The sequence below is a fragment of the Argiope bruennichi genome, chromosome 2 (assembly GCF_947563725.1).
Source record: "Argiope bruennichi chromosome 2, qqArgBrue1.1, whole genome shotgun sequence".
NCBI classification, from domain to species: domain Eukaryota; kingdom Metazoa; phylum Arthropoda; class Arachnida; order Araneae; family Araneidae; genus Argiope; species Argiope bruennichi.
In genome coordinates, this window is record NC_079152.1 from 129472458 (window position 1) to 129490557 (window position 18100).

Genomic DNA, 18100 nt, shown 5'->3' on the forward strand with positions numbered 1-18100 from the left:
TAAATAATTTTCGAAGAGTTAATAATAACTATTATTAGTTATCATTAATAGTAGAGCTACATAACAACAATGGTGGCTTGAGTGATAAGAGTTAATAGAGATAACATATAATGATAATGTATGTGTATCTAATTGTTCGTGCCTTTAATTAGATACACACATTGAACAAACTTTCTAAGGATGGATTTTGCTCAAAATTTGATAAAAGTCTATAAATTTGATTTAAAGACCATATACTATATTTCATATATCTTACTCAAAGGGGTTTTGAGGTAACGTGTTCACAGACAGACAGATATAATTGCAGAATAATTTAGAATTTTTGAAATAATAAAGAATAATAGAATTTTGATTACAAACCATTAGACCTAGAGCTTTCAAATATGGCAAAAATTTACAATGGTAAGTTATAACTATTTTCGTGATAATGAGTAATTCAAACGTGCACTTTTTCAACCGATTTCAGCGGAGGCATTTTAAAATAATTCAGTTATTTCTTTAAGCGCGGTGTCTAAGGCCGTACCTCCCTGTTAGTGTCCCAGTGACAAACAAGGCTTAGCAGATGACGCTAAAACTTGGGCCCCGAAATATCATCCAGTTTACTGATCCTATTATGAAGCAGTGCTCCAGACACTTTTAAATGAAGCATAGAGCAATTTTAGTGATAAGGATAATTGTACAGAAGAGTTTTTCGATGAAAGTTAGCATTCAACGGATTCTGATATGCATGTTCAAACATGATCAATTTTTCTAGTGATAACGTATTTTGAAAAATTTATAAAATAAATATACCATGATATATATATACATATATATAGAATTTATAGGTTGATTTTTATACTAGTTCTTAACCTGTATGTTTAAAATGCCCTAGAAAACATTAAACATCGCATTTTTTTATCGGCTTGTGAAAGTCATACAAGCCGATAAAAAAAGGGTCAATTTTACCCATTGTCATTTTTTTTTATTTTTCATATAATTGTTGAATTTTATATTGTCTTTTATACTGTACCTTCATATACTGTAAAAATAAATATGATTTAAAAAGTAAAAAGGAATATGTTTTTTCAAGAATATTATTTATTGTAACATGTAATTTGAGAATAAAACGTATCTTCCAACGCATTTACTTTTTTCAATGATAATATATTTTGAAAAATTTCTACAACATATCTGTATGTCAAGAAATATATCTGCAAAATATATTGGCAGTTTTTCATACTAATACATTCATTAGAAAATTTAATTTCAGTGTCAATGAAATGCGGTCTCGTAGACCGCACCTCCTCAGTAAAGTCCTAAAATTTCACCTTCCTAGTTAAGGTTTAAAGTATTCACTTAATAACAGAAAAAATAAATTTAGAGTATTTTGTCTGATATTTAAGCATATTGATTTTTTTTCCCTTACGGAGGTACAACTGTTGTGCCGAGCTATAGTGTTTTACCCTCCTTCACAGAATGATAAAGATGATGTACTTCCAAAACAAATTTGACCTTAGGATAAAAATTATGTCATAGATATCTTAAGTCTTCTTTTCATTGATTTTTATTTCTCTGACTTAATGTATCATTCAGAAAATATTATTATATTTATTGCTAATTAGAGGGATGAAATTTTCAAGCAAGTAATTTTTATGCTCATTTTTTATAAAAAGTTAAATATTTAAAAAATTGAAATATAATAAAATAAATAAAAATAAAATAAAATATTTCGCTTTTACTGCGAAACGAAGTATACAAATAGAGAATGGTATAATTGACAAAACCATCAGAATGGAAATTTTGAGGACTCTCCACGTTTCAGTTTTCCTTGATTTTTTCATATACGAAGTATACAAAGAAAATGTATTGTAATCGTCAAAAATTTTGAAGTCGATATTTTGACGAATCTAGAAGTTTTAGTCCTCCTTGAGTCTGAATTTCTGGAATTATATTTGTTTGGGAACACGAAAATTCAAATACACCTTCAGTTGTATACATGAAATTTGGCTGTTTGTTTTTAAGACAAATTTATAGATTTCTATCAAAGTTGGAACGAATTCATTCAATAAAACCTGTCTTGCTTTTCGAATGCAAACAAATACAATACAACCTACAATTACGAAATGTAATACATGTTGTTGTTTCTGATGGCACTTGCCATGGACAAGACCGTTGATTTCGAATTAAGCGTTTTTAAGTCGGGAGAGAGCGTCTCTTGTTTTTAGTAGCGCCAACTAGGGCCAAGAGTGCGATTTTGCTACTCAAGCATCACATTGGCTTTCACAGCCTCTTTTTACAGGGGGGGGGGGCACATTCACACATCTCACAGATAGAACAGATGAAAAACAACCATGTACAAAGCGGGACTCGAACCCAGGATGCCCAGATCACGGGGAATACGCGCTACCGCTATACCAGGACGCCGGCATGTAATACATACAATATAAATGCAAAATGTAAAAAGCAAGACAGATAACATTTGTTACATAGATTTAGCATCTAAAGTATAGATCTGCATAAACATTTGAAACAATTTTTCAAATGGTTGACCTTCAGTTCAACTGTACTTTCACAAACATTAAAACGCGATAATTCAAAAATATGTTTAAATAAATACACTGTTTTATGTTGTACTGTTATATACTGTATGTACTGTTATATACTGTAAACAATCATACTGTTATATACTGTATGATTGTTTTTACAAAATTATAATTATGTGCCATTTTTTCATAATACTACGACCCACAAAATGCTCATGTACGGCATTGGGAAATTTAATCTCTCATCGCATTCATGATCTTGTCCAAAGTCCACAAATTTTATGTGGAAAATTAAGACCTCTACTATTAAGTATGGGAGAAAGTTGCGAAAAGATTAATCTTGCTAATTATATTTAAGTGTCAATGAGCGAAATTTGAAGTCTTATAACACAATAAATATTTATAGCAAATGCGTAAGTGTTACGAAAAATATTTTTTTCACTCCTTCTTTAGAGAGAAAACTCTGATTCATCCAAACAAAATATCAGAAGATGAAATTTGAAAAATATTTATAAAGTCTTAGTTCAGAAGGAGATCGAAATCCGTCATAATAATAAGCTTGAAAGTTTTTTATTTATTTATTTACTTAATTCAAGGTAACTTAGTCTAATTTATTTTATAACTGTGATTGGAACAAAAGAATGGGACAACAGAAAGCGGCAAATACAGAAAGACATTTAAAGTGTAAAACTGGACTGATATATATATATATTTCTTTTTTCGGTTGTTGATCATTTTTTAATGCCAGGTGATCTGAAAGTATTTAAAAAAATTAATCATTTTTAAAAATCATGCAATAGAAATATTTCGCTTCTATGAGAAATATTTCCAGAAATCATCCAAATACGGTCATTTCTACACAGCAATGATGCAAGGAAATGTAACTTGTTTTTTTTTCTTTTAAAAAAGAAAATATTAGTATGAAAAACAGTGTTTTAATTATAATGGTAAAATTAATGAACTTGAAAGGAGATTTTTTTAAAATTTATTATATGTTTAAAATAGTTTTAAATGATTATCAAAATAAGTCTGATTTCCTTCCCTTTTTAGACTTTGTAATGCTATCGGAGCTTCAATTCTGTTGTTACTTTGCAGAGAATTTTACAAAAGTTTTTCTAGTGCGAAAAATTTAGATTAGAAATAAGGGATTATACACCTAGTTCATCCCCCCCCCCTACCTTCCTCAACCCGAGAACCCTGATGTGATTTTTTGGGGATGACTACATAATCTAGCTCGGCTTGCAATTGTACGTTTATGCTAATAATAACAATCATAAATACATTCATTATAGAAAGTCAAGTTAAATTATTTGAATTACACGGACAGCTAACATTAATTTTTGATCAGTTATTAAAAACTAAGTCATCAGCTTTTGAAAACGAAATTTTCTGGTAACAGCGAGAGATATATGTATATGCTAGAAAGTAAGAAAGAAAAAAAAAAGAAAAGAAAAACATGATTCTGAGATATTCACAAATCAAAATTAAATTTACTTCTTTTTCGTTGTTTTCATAAGATATATTTCATTAAAATTTGTAGACGTAATGTTATTATTGAAATAATCGCCGATGACAACAAATATTAATATGATTAATTTAGTCATGTCAATCAACTATGGTAACTTAAATTTATTCACGTCCTTCAACTTTGATTAGCTACATCTTATCACAAAAAAGATACTACATTACTTTTATCAGTTTATTTTAAATTATACTTAAACACTATATTATACTTAATCACCTTCTGAGTGATCAGTTATACTTCTAAGTGGCGAAATTAATTGGTGATACCTCTGTAATTCGGAAACTTCGCCTCTCTGCACATAACCGTTTTTCGCCTCTATTTCCTTCCATCCGACTAGATCTTCTTATGAATGATGTTTAAACTTCCTTATTTAAGCGAATTTCTTTTGGTTTATAATCGAAACTGATCGATTTAAACTTATTTTTTGTGCATTTTTCTTACTTTTTCTTACATTTAGAAGATACCAAGAAATCATTAAAAGTGATACTATCAAGATAATCCATGGTTTGACAGATAACAAACAAAAAAAACTCCATTGACTCAGATTTTTTTTAAAAAACAGTTCTAAAAATATTTCTCATCGAGAACAAAATCATTTTATATTACATAAGAAATCTCCTTTCAGCATTGAATGTAAAAAATGATCCAGGATCTAATTCTGAGGCACCAGAAAATTTTATCTCTTATCTAGAGAATGTCGTTCAAAGGATTCTACGAGGATGAACTCTGATAAAAGTGTACTCAGTCTTAACTAGCTGGGAGCTTATAATCTCACGTAACAAGAAACTGATAAGCTAGATTTCTTTCATTTCTTTCTCTTCCTTCACTAACAGTTTGGGAAAGCATGTCAGGAAAATAGAATTGAGTGAACAAAGCGAAATAATAGAAAACAGTCGAAAAGAAAATATTTTCCTTCACACACGGTTGAGTATGAAAGGTAAAATTCTCAAGCAATTATTTTTATTTGTAATTTTTCCAGAATGTTGATCCTAGCCTTGGATTCAAGTGTTAAAAAAATTTCAAAAACCAAGTAAAATTCATATAAAAGACTATAAAAGGAAATATTTTTCATTTTCTCCTAGAATGGCGTATTTTGAATTGGAAAGAAGATGTAGATTATATATTAAAAAACTTAAGTGAGTTCCCCCCCCCCCAAAAAAAAACTTTCACACAAACTCTGTAATTAACTGTTGGCCTTTTGTCGCCTTGTGATTGTGGAGCTTGGGCTTGGCCACAGGAACCATAAGTCTTACACATGAGAATTGTGTGTTTCGTGGCATTATAAAGAAACTTGTATTTGTGTATTATCAAACACATACGATTTGGTGAACAATAGTTGCAAAAGATAGCTTTGACCTTTGGCGAATTTTATTTTTGTTTAACAGCTGGCATGCAATTAATAGACAAATATCAGAAACAAGTAGAGAATTATTTATTTAGTGCGCCTTTATTTCTACCAATTGGACACAAAATTTTTTATAGAACTACAATTGCCATCACAGAGTCAGATACCAAATGTGATAAATTTAAGCCATTGCGTTTTTGAATTATCGAATGTGCAAAAGTGCAGATCGACAAATGAAGATTCCTTGGAGAAATTTGATAAGAATCTACAATTTATTTGCAAAAACTATGAACCAAATTTTATCTATTTAGATCTTAATGTTTTGTAATTATTGTGTTCACTTGCAATTGAAATTTGAAAAAAATCTATATATTTGCTTTTAATGCAATATACCAAATTTCATCCATGTAGCTCAAAGCAATTCTGAGTCACCTATTTGCAAATGGAGAGATAGAGGTACAGGTTCTGTTAGATTTAAAATATGGTGAATCATCGGAATCTCGGGTTAGAATTTTTTGGTGATTACAATATTTTCTCTTAATATAGTTCACATAGGGAACAAATTAAAGCAAAGGTTCACATAGTATAGTATAGTTCACATAGGAAGGGAAAAATTGAAACTAAACCTGTGACATTAAATTTCATAAAAACTAGATTTTTCCAAAATTATCATTTAACACTCTTGTATTTTATATTCATAAATAATACACATTCCTACATACATATTCCTGCATTTAATATATTAATAAAGATAAATGTATTGCTTGAAAAGGAAATGATCATTGATTCAATATACAGCGAGCATATAATTAAAGGCTACTATTTTAAACTTGCCTGCAGACGAAACTATTGTTCAGAAAGTCAGGAAATTTTGTACAGGACGTAAGAGGATCTAATTAAGAGATAGAAATTCGTTTTAGCAAATAAAAAAATATGTTAAAAATTTCACCACCAGTTGACACTTTTTTTATTGAATTAAACATTTAGCAAGTTTTAACGATAATTTATAACTTTTATTTTAACAAAATATGCTCAACATGGCGACCATCACTTTCAGCTTTCCATCTGGATAGCATGTAAGAAAGCATGCTCCATAGTTGACTGCAGTGTGTTTTGGGAAATGCTACGAGCAAAACATGAAACGCTGACTTCAAGATGAGGTAACATTCTTGGATTATTATGACTTGGCAAGAGTTTCAAATGCTCCCAAAGCAAAAATTCACATGCATTAAGGTCTGGGAATCGGGCAGCCCACTGATAACGAAAGTGGCAACTGCTACATGATCTTCTGTGGAATGATTATTGAGTACACAAAAGCAAATGTATGGTGAATCTCTATCTTGCCTAAACATAAGACACTGATGTGCTTGCTGATATGCAACAATTTTGGGGCAAATATATCGTTGCTTGGTGACTGAATATGTTATTTCATCTCTAGCACTTAATTACTCAAAGAAATAAAAGCAATCTCATAACTTTTAACTAAAAATTCTTGTATATGTATATAAATTTATTTATTTCGTGTGTCTCGGAAACGGCTCGAACGATTTGGATAAAATTTTATATTTAGACAAAGCTTTGCTTTAAAAGCTTATTAATATAGATGTCTTTCCTGAAAAAATACGATTTTACGCAAAAAAAAAAACATTTTTTATGACTAAATATTGACATGTGGCTATACATGACCTGCATAAGCGTATCAGAGATGGAATAGTGGTTAGGGGGTCTCCCATGCATTTTTCTCAAGTTCGATCCTGCGTCTGCAATTCAATTAGATTTCGCTTTTTACTTTAAACAAGCCATAAGATAGGAATTTATTTACAATTTTACAAAAAAAAAAAAAAAAAAAAACTGCAGAGAGAAGTTTGGTCTCTCAGATATTAATGCAGAAAACGACACCATCCATTACTTTTGGTGACTGCAACGGAACCAGTAACATTAAAAGCAGATTTTTGTTTTTTCGCATTTGGCAATTGTGAGCATTCACCGAACCGTCCCAATGAAAATCAACTTTATCTATCCAGAGTATATTTTTAGACCATTCTGAATTAGCCTCAAAACTAACAAGAAACGTAAGTAAAAACGAAATCTCGAAATGTATATGTAAGTATCTCGCAATGATGTGAAAGTAACCTTTGCCCAGGTTGAAGCTTGTATGGTAATACAGGAAACGTGTAACATTTTAAAGAATTTTCATTAAGTTATAGTTCATGTTAGTGGTTGTTTAATTTTATGAGTATGTGTGATTATATTAGAGTGAACTAAGGATAAAAAGGTGGTAAAATTTAAATAAAGAAACAATCATAAATGTGTAAGTCATTATAATAATGCCCTCTAGCGACGCAATTTGGATTTATTTCCCTTCAAGAAATTTCCACCTTTTACTATGTTCTACACAAAATTTCACAGATTTATAAATAATAGTTTCGTGTAAAGAAAACTTTAAAAGGGTTCATTTAATTACGCCCGATATACAATTGTGTGTGTGTGTGTGTGTGTGTGTGTGTGTGTGTGTGTGTGTGTGTGTGTGTGTGTGTGTGTGTGTGTGTGTGTAAGTTCACGTTTTTGATGCGAATACTGATCTTAACTCTTCTTAGTTTTGGATTTATTATGCATTTTAAGAAACTAAAATTTTCAATTTTTTAATTATTTTTTAATAAATTTTATAGTTGGTCAAAAACATATATAATAAATGAGATGTTGTCCTTAGAATATTCACTTATTATAAAAACCAACGAAATTTTTTAAAAAAACGATTTTAGTTCTATAAATTGATCATAAATTATTTTTACTTAAATCTGAAATTTTTATACATGGAAACAAGTTAGGCACAAGAATCCGTAGTATTTGAATGTTTTATTCCTTTAAAAATTTATACAGAATATTATATTTTAATGTACGAGAAAACATTTTACTAAATTGTTTAATTTGAAAACACAAAAATTATCATTAACTTCAGAATTCATTTTTTTCCCCTCATCCTATGTTTTAAAGCGGTTCCTTTACGGTTGTTATTACTGATTTCCTGCGCATGTGTTGCTCTTTCTATTCTTGTGTACTTTTGGTATATGTTTTATTGCCTGCGTGTGGTGTTTACATGTAAAATAAAGCGTCGTTAATTGGCATTGATTCTATTGGTTATTTAAATTGTAATCCCTTTGTCGGAATTTGGAGAATTTTCAAAACAATATTTCATCTTATAAAAAACCCATCATGTTTGATAGTCCGCATAACCTTTAAGCCTCAAAAATTCCACTTTTCTGACATCTGATTACATTCTGCTTTCTTCATGAAAAGAAATTATCGTTTTTGATGGATCCGTCGCAAATAACGAAAAAACAGTTCTGTTTATCTTTTATGGAGCCCTAATGTATAGAGAATCAATAATCTCTCCTAACAGCAATTAATCTTCTAGGTTCTATTTCTCTTTCTACTTATCAAATCAATCTAAATGTAAGAATCCTCTGATAAAAGAAACGAAGATAACAGTTGATAATATTGCACTTAATCGTATCGTATCGTATATTTACAGAATTTTTTTTCTCTCTTTGATGTATTCTACGTTTGTTGACTTAGATAGATTTGTATATAAAGGAAAGTATCTAATATTTTATAAAATTTCTACAAAGAAAAGTGATAAAATATTCAATGTATTAATTTTCAATAAAAGCTTTGGCTCAGCTTCAGTTTTTAGAGATATTTTAAAAATCAGCAGGATGGTCTCCTCGAAACTCTCTCTCCAATAAATGTCCTTTCCCCTAGCTTATGGACTTTGGACAACAGTAAACGCCGCAAATGCTCAGATTTTTATGTTCACACATTGTGTACTGCTAATATATTAAAGAAAATCGATATTTGTGTATTAATTGTATGCCATTGGGCAGCAAATATTAGGTTACGGCATGCATCTAATGTTTCTACTGAATTTACCGTGTAGCGGCGTTTTTTGTTGTTGTTTATATATTGCGTACATGCGGCTGATACGCAAGTGCCAGGATACATTCTTTATATGCCTCTTTAGATCTATTTAAATCAAAATTTTACCCAGAGCCACAATCATAGTCGCATAATCTCATACCGAATCTCATTTATTTCGGTAATTGAGTTCTTGAGCTATTGTGTTTACATGTGTCAGAAAGTACAGGCCCATAGATAGATAGTCAATACTTAGATGGACTACACGCAGAGCTATGTTATATATACTAAACATCTGTACCAAATTTTATTTATATATTTCTTTCCATTTTGTAATTATGTTATTCATTTATAACCTGTTAGCTAGGCTGATTTTTTTTCTTTGGAATTCATCCAAGGTTTAACAGAAATCTACAAATTACTTTATAAAGAAGATATATCAATTTTCTTGCGACTAGCTCAAGCGTTTTTGAAATACAACTTTCACAAACAGAACGAAAAATTGTTCAAAATGGTAACTCAAAACATAGTTTCAAAAATGTGTTTTTCAGACTCACGGAGGTTTGAAATGAGGATATTGCAATACTTTCTCTTAGTAGAATATTTCTCATGCGAGAAAGTAAAAAATTAATCCCAACCTTCGATAATAAAATATATCGATTCTTTTGCTATTGCATGTTTACTTTAGTATCAGCATCCAACGTAAGAAGTTTTTAAGATTTTTTAAAAAAGTAATTGCCATTTATATCCACAAAGTTGATATCTACTCTACGCATACATAAATTTATTTTACTCAAAAATAAAATATGAAACATTTATTCATTTATTTCCTTTTTTCCTTCCTATTCCTTTTCCTGCTTATTTTTCCTTCCATAATATATCGTTATACGTAATATTTGTTCCTTTTTTTTCTTTCCATAATATATATGATAGTAAATGGAAGTTGCAAAAGAGGGAAAATAGTCAAAGAAAAGTTTTAATTTATAGAGGAAAGGTCACATAAAAAATGTATCCATAATATTGTATTTACTGACATACAACGTTTTTTAGGAAATGGAATAATAGGAATTTTTAATAGGAACTTAAAGTATTTTATCATATTTTATATATACGAAACGGTAAAATATTTGAAGTGAATATTGTGCAACAAATTAATATCATTCATTGTTGAAAAGATAGTTTTTTCCTTCATTTCCCACCCATTCCTTCTTTTTACAGTATTTACATTGTTATATAAGACTATACAAATTTTATGTAAGAGAGGAAAGTTTCTTTCTCCTAAAGATATACATCAACTTCATCGACACTTTGACCTATAACATTTGTTCCTCTTTTTTCCTTCCATAATATATATGATAGTAAATGGAAGTTGTAAAAGAGGGAAATAATTCTTTGAAAGATTTATCTGAATGCAGTTTTCTTACAGTAGCGAGAAAAACACTTTCTTTAAATGATCTAGAAAATATCTTTCTTATTTACTTTATTTTATCACAGGTTAATTTTTTTAAACCAGAGAGGTCTCTTAAAATTTTCTCACTTACTCTCTAATAAATTCGTCATGCCAGAGTACGCCTTACACGGCATTGGCGTATGAAAATACTGAAATATTAAATTTTGGCGTGAATTTAGCCTTTTTTACTGAAGATATCATATCATCATTCTTGGCGAATTATTTGGCGGTTAATCCCTGGCATGCGGTTCATAGTATCCGAAAATCGAATTTGAGTTTTAAACGCGTTTTTCCCAACCGATCGAAACAAAAAATTGACTCAAAGCTGCACTTGTAGTCACAAATTCACATACCAAATTTTATATATTTAAGTCTTTGCGTTTACTTATTAATGAAAATACAGACAGACAGACAATCAGTTAACCAGTAGCTGTATTTGGCTGAAAATTTTATAAATGTTTACACTATAGATATTAAATCACTCTTCGAATTTTATCTATCTCACTCTTCGTTTTTTAATTATCTTGTTAACTTCTATTTGAACAGACGGACTTCCTCTGAACAGATTTAACTTAAAATTTGTTGTAAAGACCGTATAACAAATTTTTTCTGTTTAGCTCAAAGTATTTTTGAGTTATAATTGTCACAAATAGACAATTTCTAAAAATGTGTTTTTCGAATTCAGGGGGTTCTAAAACTTGGAGATTCGTCAAAATTTAAAGTTCGAATGTTTTGACGATTACTATACTTTCTATATTACGTATACCAGAAAATAAAAAAAAATGTGGACTACATTAAATAAAAGCGATTGTGGATCGTCGAAATTGTGGTTTCATATAATTAAAGCGATCTTCATTAAATAAAAATGAATCGGAAATACCTCCGATTCAAATTTTAAAAAATCTAACTCAAAATGAAAACTTTTCCATGACCAAAAGTCATTTCACACGCCATAGAAGAATCCTCTATATTAGAACTGATAATATCAAATATTTCAGAATCTAATTCTATGGCAAAAATAGAAGTTTCTTTTTTTATATAGGATAAACTCTGTTGAATCTTTACGCAGTCTTAACTTACAGGGAGCATACAATCTCTCTTACTGATCTGATAAGCTTTACTGTCTTATATAGAGAGATTTATTAAAGCAAATAGAGACAGGAAAGTCATAGCCAAATGATACAAATCAATAAGGAAAGAAATATTTTTTGTTACGTGCATGCTAAAATGTTAAATCCTCAAATAATTCCATTCTTTTTTTGTTTTTCCATACACGTTGATATTAGTTTTAGACTCAGGTGGTGGCAAAGCATCAAAAATGGATTCATTCCCAAGAAACGGTATGAGAAAGAAATACTTCGAATTCCTTTTTGAAGATTATTCATACGGAAAAATAAACGCAAGAATTTCATTTTTAGAGAGATATTTTAAATAAAATCATTCAATTTTTGGTTTTATTGCAACTGGAATATTTCCACATTTGAAAGCAATCCGTTTTGTTGTATTAGAATGATGGAAAATTTCCACATCTTCATTAAAAATACACACATGTTAACTGAAAAATAAATATACAAATGTTTTCGAATGTCTGAGAAGTTCTTGACTTCCAGCTAAATTTATTTTACATTTTATTTCATTAAAATGAATTTTTGCTCAGTATTGTTTTATTACGTCGCATTATGATTTTAGCTTAATAAATCCATTCATTCGATATATTAAGGCATTTAGAGACCGTTTTATTCAATAGAATATAAAAATTTTCACATCTTTCCTTAGATTTTCAGATTCTAAACTTCTTTTTAATCTCTTTTCTTTAGACGAAAACTCTTTAAGCAGACATTTATAAATAGAACAACCATTAAAGACTGAGCTTGACATTATCCCAGAAATTATCTCTATTATATATAATTACCATGAAATTATCTCTAATAGCATTTCAAATTTCTATTGTCTTTCGAGTTGCTTATGACTTAGTTCAAATAACTCTCTCGTTGCTTATTGAAATGCAAATAAAGGAAGCAATGCTTCGTATTAGCTAAATTACCTGCCCCAGAACAAAATATTAACATTAACGTTTTGACTTAACGTTGGCACAACAATATTAACAAACTTTGGCACCTATATTAATTGACTATCGCAGTCACTAAAATAATAAGGGGTAAACAGGTGTAGATTATATTTTTTTGAAAAAATAAATAATTTAAACTTGCCAAAAAAAGAATAACTTTAGGAAGTTAATGATAAAAGCACCATTATTAATCAGCTCTCTATTACTTACATGCGATTCTCTTAAAAAAATTAACTTATTTGTTGATAATCATGAAGATACTCCCATGATAGAATAAACCACTCTCAAAGATAATGTTTTATGCATAAAATATCACAAGTAATAATCAAAGGGAATATAAATAAGCTATTGTATCTGAAAGTTTTCTATTCTGTTTGTCTATCAAAAATTTTTATTTCAAGATTTTGAGGGTTTCTTTTTTTTTTTTTTTTTGCAATAATTTTTCATTACGTTAAAAAAAAAATGCGAATTTGATAATTATCGAAACATAACACTGTTATTTCATGGTACATTTCTTTTATTTTTCCAGTTACTAAACTGGGCTAAAATTCAGATTGCAAAATATTTTTGTATTTTGAAAAAAATTCCTTAAACATTTCGAAATTACCAATTCATTGTTCAAAAAGCCCAATAAATAAAGCACCCACAGCATAGTTTCCATTCGAAAGTGGAATATAAACTTGAATAAAATAATTGCAAATTTATGGGTAAAATAACAATTTATGAGATTATTTTTTAACTCAAAAATGCAAATATAAATTGAGTGCATTGGCAAATGTTTCATGTAACCTGAAAAAGAATTTATAATTGTCTATTAAACTGTGTTTTCTAATATTTTATTTTAACTGACTTTTGTTATTTTCATTTCTACTAAATGGAATGTCAACTGAACGAAAATGAATCTTCAACATTTGGTTTTTGAAACTAAAGAAGTATAAGACTGCCGAAGCTACTCTTGAGATTTGTGTTGTATAGGCAGAAAGAGCAATGTTTTAATGAATAGTCCACCTCTAATTAATATATATAAAAGAAGCATAAGTTCACAAAAAGATAAAGAGTGGTTGAACAAGATTCTTCCTAAAATAAGGAAGTAAATAAAAAAAAGATAAAATAAATTTACAAATGGTGCAGACCAATTAACATAATTATGGAGACTAATGTTAACAGAATTATGGAGAAATTTCTTCGTCAGTCGATAAGGTTTTAAAATTGTCAGTTTGTAACTCAATAAACATTCGTTTCATTAATCATTTTTTTTTCTTCTCACTTACGATTTTTTTTCTAAAATTAATTAAAAAATAAAAGATTTTTATAGAATTATATATCTATAAAATAAAATATGTTTAGCAATAGATTTGAAAATCACATTTTTACAAGTGTGCATTTAAATATAGAAATGAAATAACTTATTTCAGTCATTTTCCACTTTATTCTTTAACTTATATTTAAGCATTCTAAATATTATGAACTCTTACAATATTTCTCTTTTTTCACGGAATTCATCATCAGGTTTCATCACGTGCATCAGGTTTCATCAATGTTATATTAAAGTAATCGAATAAATAATAATTTCTGACATATTAAAATAATCTATTGCACTGGGAGTCGAATTAAGTACTAAACTTCTGAATTCTAACGCACCAGGATTTGGAGTAAAATTGTATATATGTATAAAACGTTTAGGTGGACGCAAATCAGACCGAATTTGTTAATCATCATTAGACAACCGCTAGCATGATTGGATTGTTTAAATGCTTGAAACAGTGCTACTTTTTCGGAGTTGGTTAATATGAAAGAAAATGAGTTTTACCCCAGCAATGTTGATTATAAATCGAAATTGTTGAAAATTTGAAGTTAAAGTAAATAAAAGAGTTGAAGAATCGTTCATAAGAATATCCAGTCTTAATAAGCGAAATAGAAGTGAAAAACGTTTTTCGATACAGAGTGAAATTCTAGAAAATTAGAAGAATTATCGATTTTTACTGCTAATTAATACAGCTCATCAAAACAATGTAAAAGAAGAGAATTCAATTTTGATTTTTAAAAATCATAGTATTATTTATATATAACATTTGCATTTATATCTCTGCTATAAGAAAATGTTTACTTTAGAAATTGGTGCTTTAGATTTTAGTAATTAATGAAAAATTAAATGTTAAAAGTTCACACAATTTAAATAATTAAAATTTATATTTAATAATTGATATATTTATAATTCATTATTAGTACTAGATCTGTATAAATATATGGAAAGTGAGCAATCCGATCCCGAAAGAATATCACAGCATAATTTTTGGTAGTATAACCCCCTAGTCAATTATAAAATTTCATCTTTACAAAGGAAAAAAAAAGAAAACAATGAACTACAAATAAGGGTTTATACAAAAACCGCCTTTTTAAAAAGCCGGTTTTCAAATTCCATATTTCCACAAAAACCGGTTTTAGCCGGTTTTCGAATTTTTTGTCAAAAAAATAGAAGAGGGAAAGATAAATATCGACTGAATGGTGGCTAAGTCTTGCTACTGACTACTCAGCTTGGTTTTATAGTTTTCATGGAATCAAATAACAAATATAAGATTTTGTTCTTTTATTTGTTGCCTCAAATAATGAAAATTCAGCTTTCTGTGTCTTTGTAAGTTTTTCTTCAGGGTCAAGAAACTTATGAATTGATTTTTACATCGCTTCTTTTAAAAAAGTATTACTCTGATGTGTAGTTTCTTCGATTTTCTCTTCATCAGAATCGGTTTCTACATAAGAATATAGAAATATTCTAGACAATATCCTTCCAGATAACTTAATAATTTCGGTTTTTGAAACCAAAGAAAGTAGACTAGATTTCTTCGCTGAACTAGAAATGTTTTGTGGATTTTGAAAATGCAGCAAAAGAGTTGCCGATTCTACTTGTCTTCTTTTTTTAATTCGTTCTTCTAAAGCATATAATAATTTCAAACTTACTTCAGTGCTCAAATTTTTTAGTTCATTTAACAGAAATTCAAATATACCTTCATGTGTTAATCAATTCGCGTCTCGTCGCCTTAAGCCTTCATTTGCTAGATAAACCCGTCCAAATCGATATATATATATATATATTGAAGAATTGGAATATTTAGAAGTTTCGAAAATCCGTTTTTCTTACTTTAAAAACCCGTTTTCTAATGTGACACATTTACTTAAAAAAACCGGGTTTGAAAAACCGTCAAACCCTACTACAAATGTTTAGTAATTTAAACCATTTCTGTGTAACAAAGATAAAAAAAAAAAAGATTTCATGCATTTAAATCTCGAAAAAAATAATTTCAGACAAAAAAAATTTCATTTTAAGCAAAATTACTTCTCTCTCAAAACACTTATGAATATCAATGAAAATATGTTTTGAAATTCTTTCAAGGGTATTAAATCTCATTATCTACTTTTGCCAGAGTAGAAAAACAATTCTTTCTATATTACCTAGAATTCTTTTAAGAATTCTTAGGAAATAAAAGAAGATGAATTCTGACAAATATTTACGAAGTTTTCTGTTAAGGACTTAATAGAATCTTACGATTTCTAGTAATAGTCCCGTAGATTTTTTGATTTCCTCTTTTGGTAGAGTTTTTCTTGGAATATTATCTACTTATTCCAAGAGTTAATATAAATTCGATTTTGAGTAACTCAAAGTGCTTTGATGGAGAATATGCAAGTGAAAAATGTTATAGAGGATATTGAAAATTCCGCCGAATTAGTAGATTGGTATTTCCTCTTGAATTGGGATGAAAACGGTGGAGGTTTTAAATTACAATTTTCTCGTAACTCCAATTTGATTAAAGATAGAAAATAATTCAAATTTAGTGAATTCCCATCTCTTCAACAAATTTTATTTGGAAAAAGTGTTCGATATCTGCATTGAATTAGAAATTAGAGGCTGAAAATTTATTGCATACTCTTTTATCCTTTTTTTTTTCATCCTCATGTTACAAGCACGTTAATTTATAGATTAGAGGAGGAAATTGTTCAGGAGAAGAGGTTTTATATTTTCAGGCAAATAAAATTTACCTTAGCTTTCTAACCAGCTAGCAGGATTTTTTTTTTCATAAGAACACAACAGAGCTCTCGTGAAAAACAAGATTGGATAAACAAAGTTTTAAAATATTGACGAAAAAGGAAAGATTTTCCTGCACGAACATAAGAATCAAACGTAAAACCATCTTCAATATCTTCATTTTATTCTTCTCTTCGCATGTTTATACAAATCTTGCACTCCGAAAATTGAAAAGGATCAAAAATGAAAACTATTTATACAAAAGAATATGAAAAGAATTTTCTTGCTCTGGTTCTTCTGGAAAAGATTTAATCAAAATCGGAGCAAAATGGTGGATGCTCTTATATTTTTTGAAAAATACCCAAGAAATACTGCATTTTTTTTAAATCAAGAATCATCCTTTTAAGCCTTTTATCTTTAAACAAACTTATACATTTTTAACCAGAGTACTCTAGTTGAGAACTTATATGATTTCCATTTGCATCATTTCATTAACTTTGGATTAATTAATTTTGCGCTTATTTGAAAATTACTATTTTTTACAAAACATCAAAAATGTCAGGCTGGAAAAACTAAATGATATATTTTAATTACACTTGTACATTTATTTGAAATCAATTTATGAATTTTTGCGAATTAGTTTTGAAAAAAAAATCTAGTTTACGGTTTTAGTTAAATTTGTCATGATTTTAACTTGTTTTGATGGGATTATTCTCATCAAATGTAAGAAAAGCATAACTGATATATTAAAAGCTCCTTATACTCTTCAATATTCGTCAAAAAGGTATGAAATCTGGTAAACTGCTTGGCAAAGAGAATCATAAAGCCGAAATTATTCAAGAGGTCGCTTTATGATAATGCAGTCGTATACAAACAAATTTCAATAACCACATTGCTCCCGCTTAGTAAAAAGATAACGAAATCTAATGTCAATGAATATTTTATCAGTTTCATGCCTTGTTCATATGAATCTTCATACAATTAACGAAATATTACTTTACTGATGAAGCTTTTTTTTTTTTTATTTTGCCATAATGACAATTTTTTACCAGATGCGTTCAAACTTTGAAAAAAAAAAATATGTAAACATTGCGATGATTGCCAACATAATATGAAAAATGTTCGGGAAATTCGAAGTAATCGTATCTCTGAGGTATTCGTTCAGTACGAATAACTTTTTTCGCCAAGGGCCATTGAAGATGTTCCAGTCTTGGCGGAAGAAGACGCGCATCTGTTATGTTGCAACAGCATTAG

The 18100-nt window shown here is 28.9% G+C and overlaps 1 protein-coding gene across 2 annotated transcripts in view; it reads right to left on the minus strand.

Moving 5' to 3' along the window:
- The window catches only part of LOC129961866 (probable serine/threonine-protein kinase kinX), a 196887-nt gene that overhangs the window by 109570 nt on the left and 69217 nt on the right, over positions 1 to 18100 (minus strand). The window lies entirely within an intron of this gene.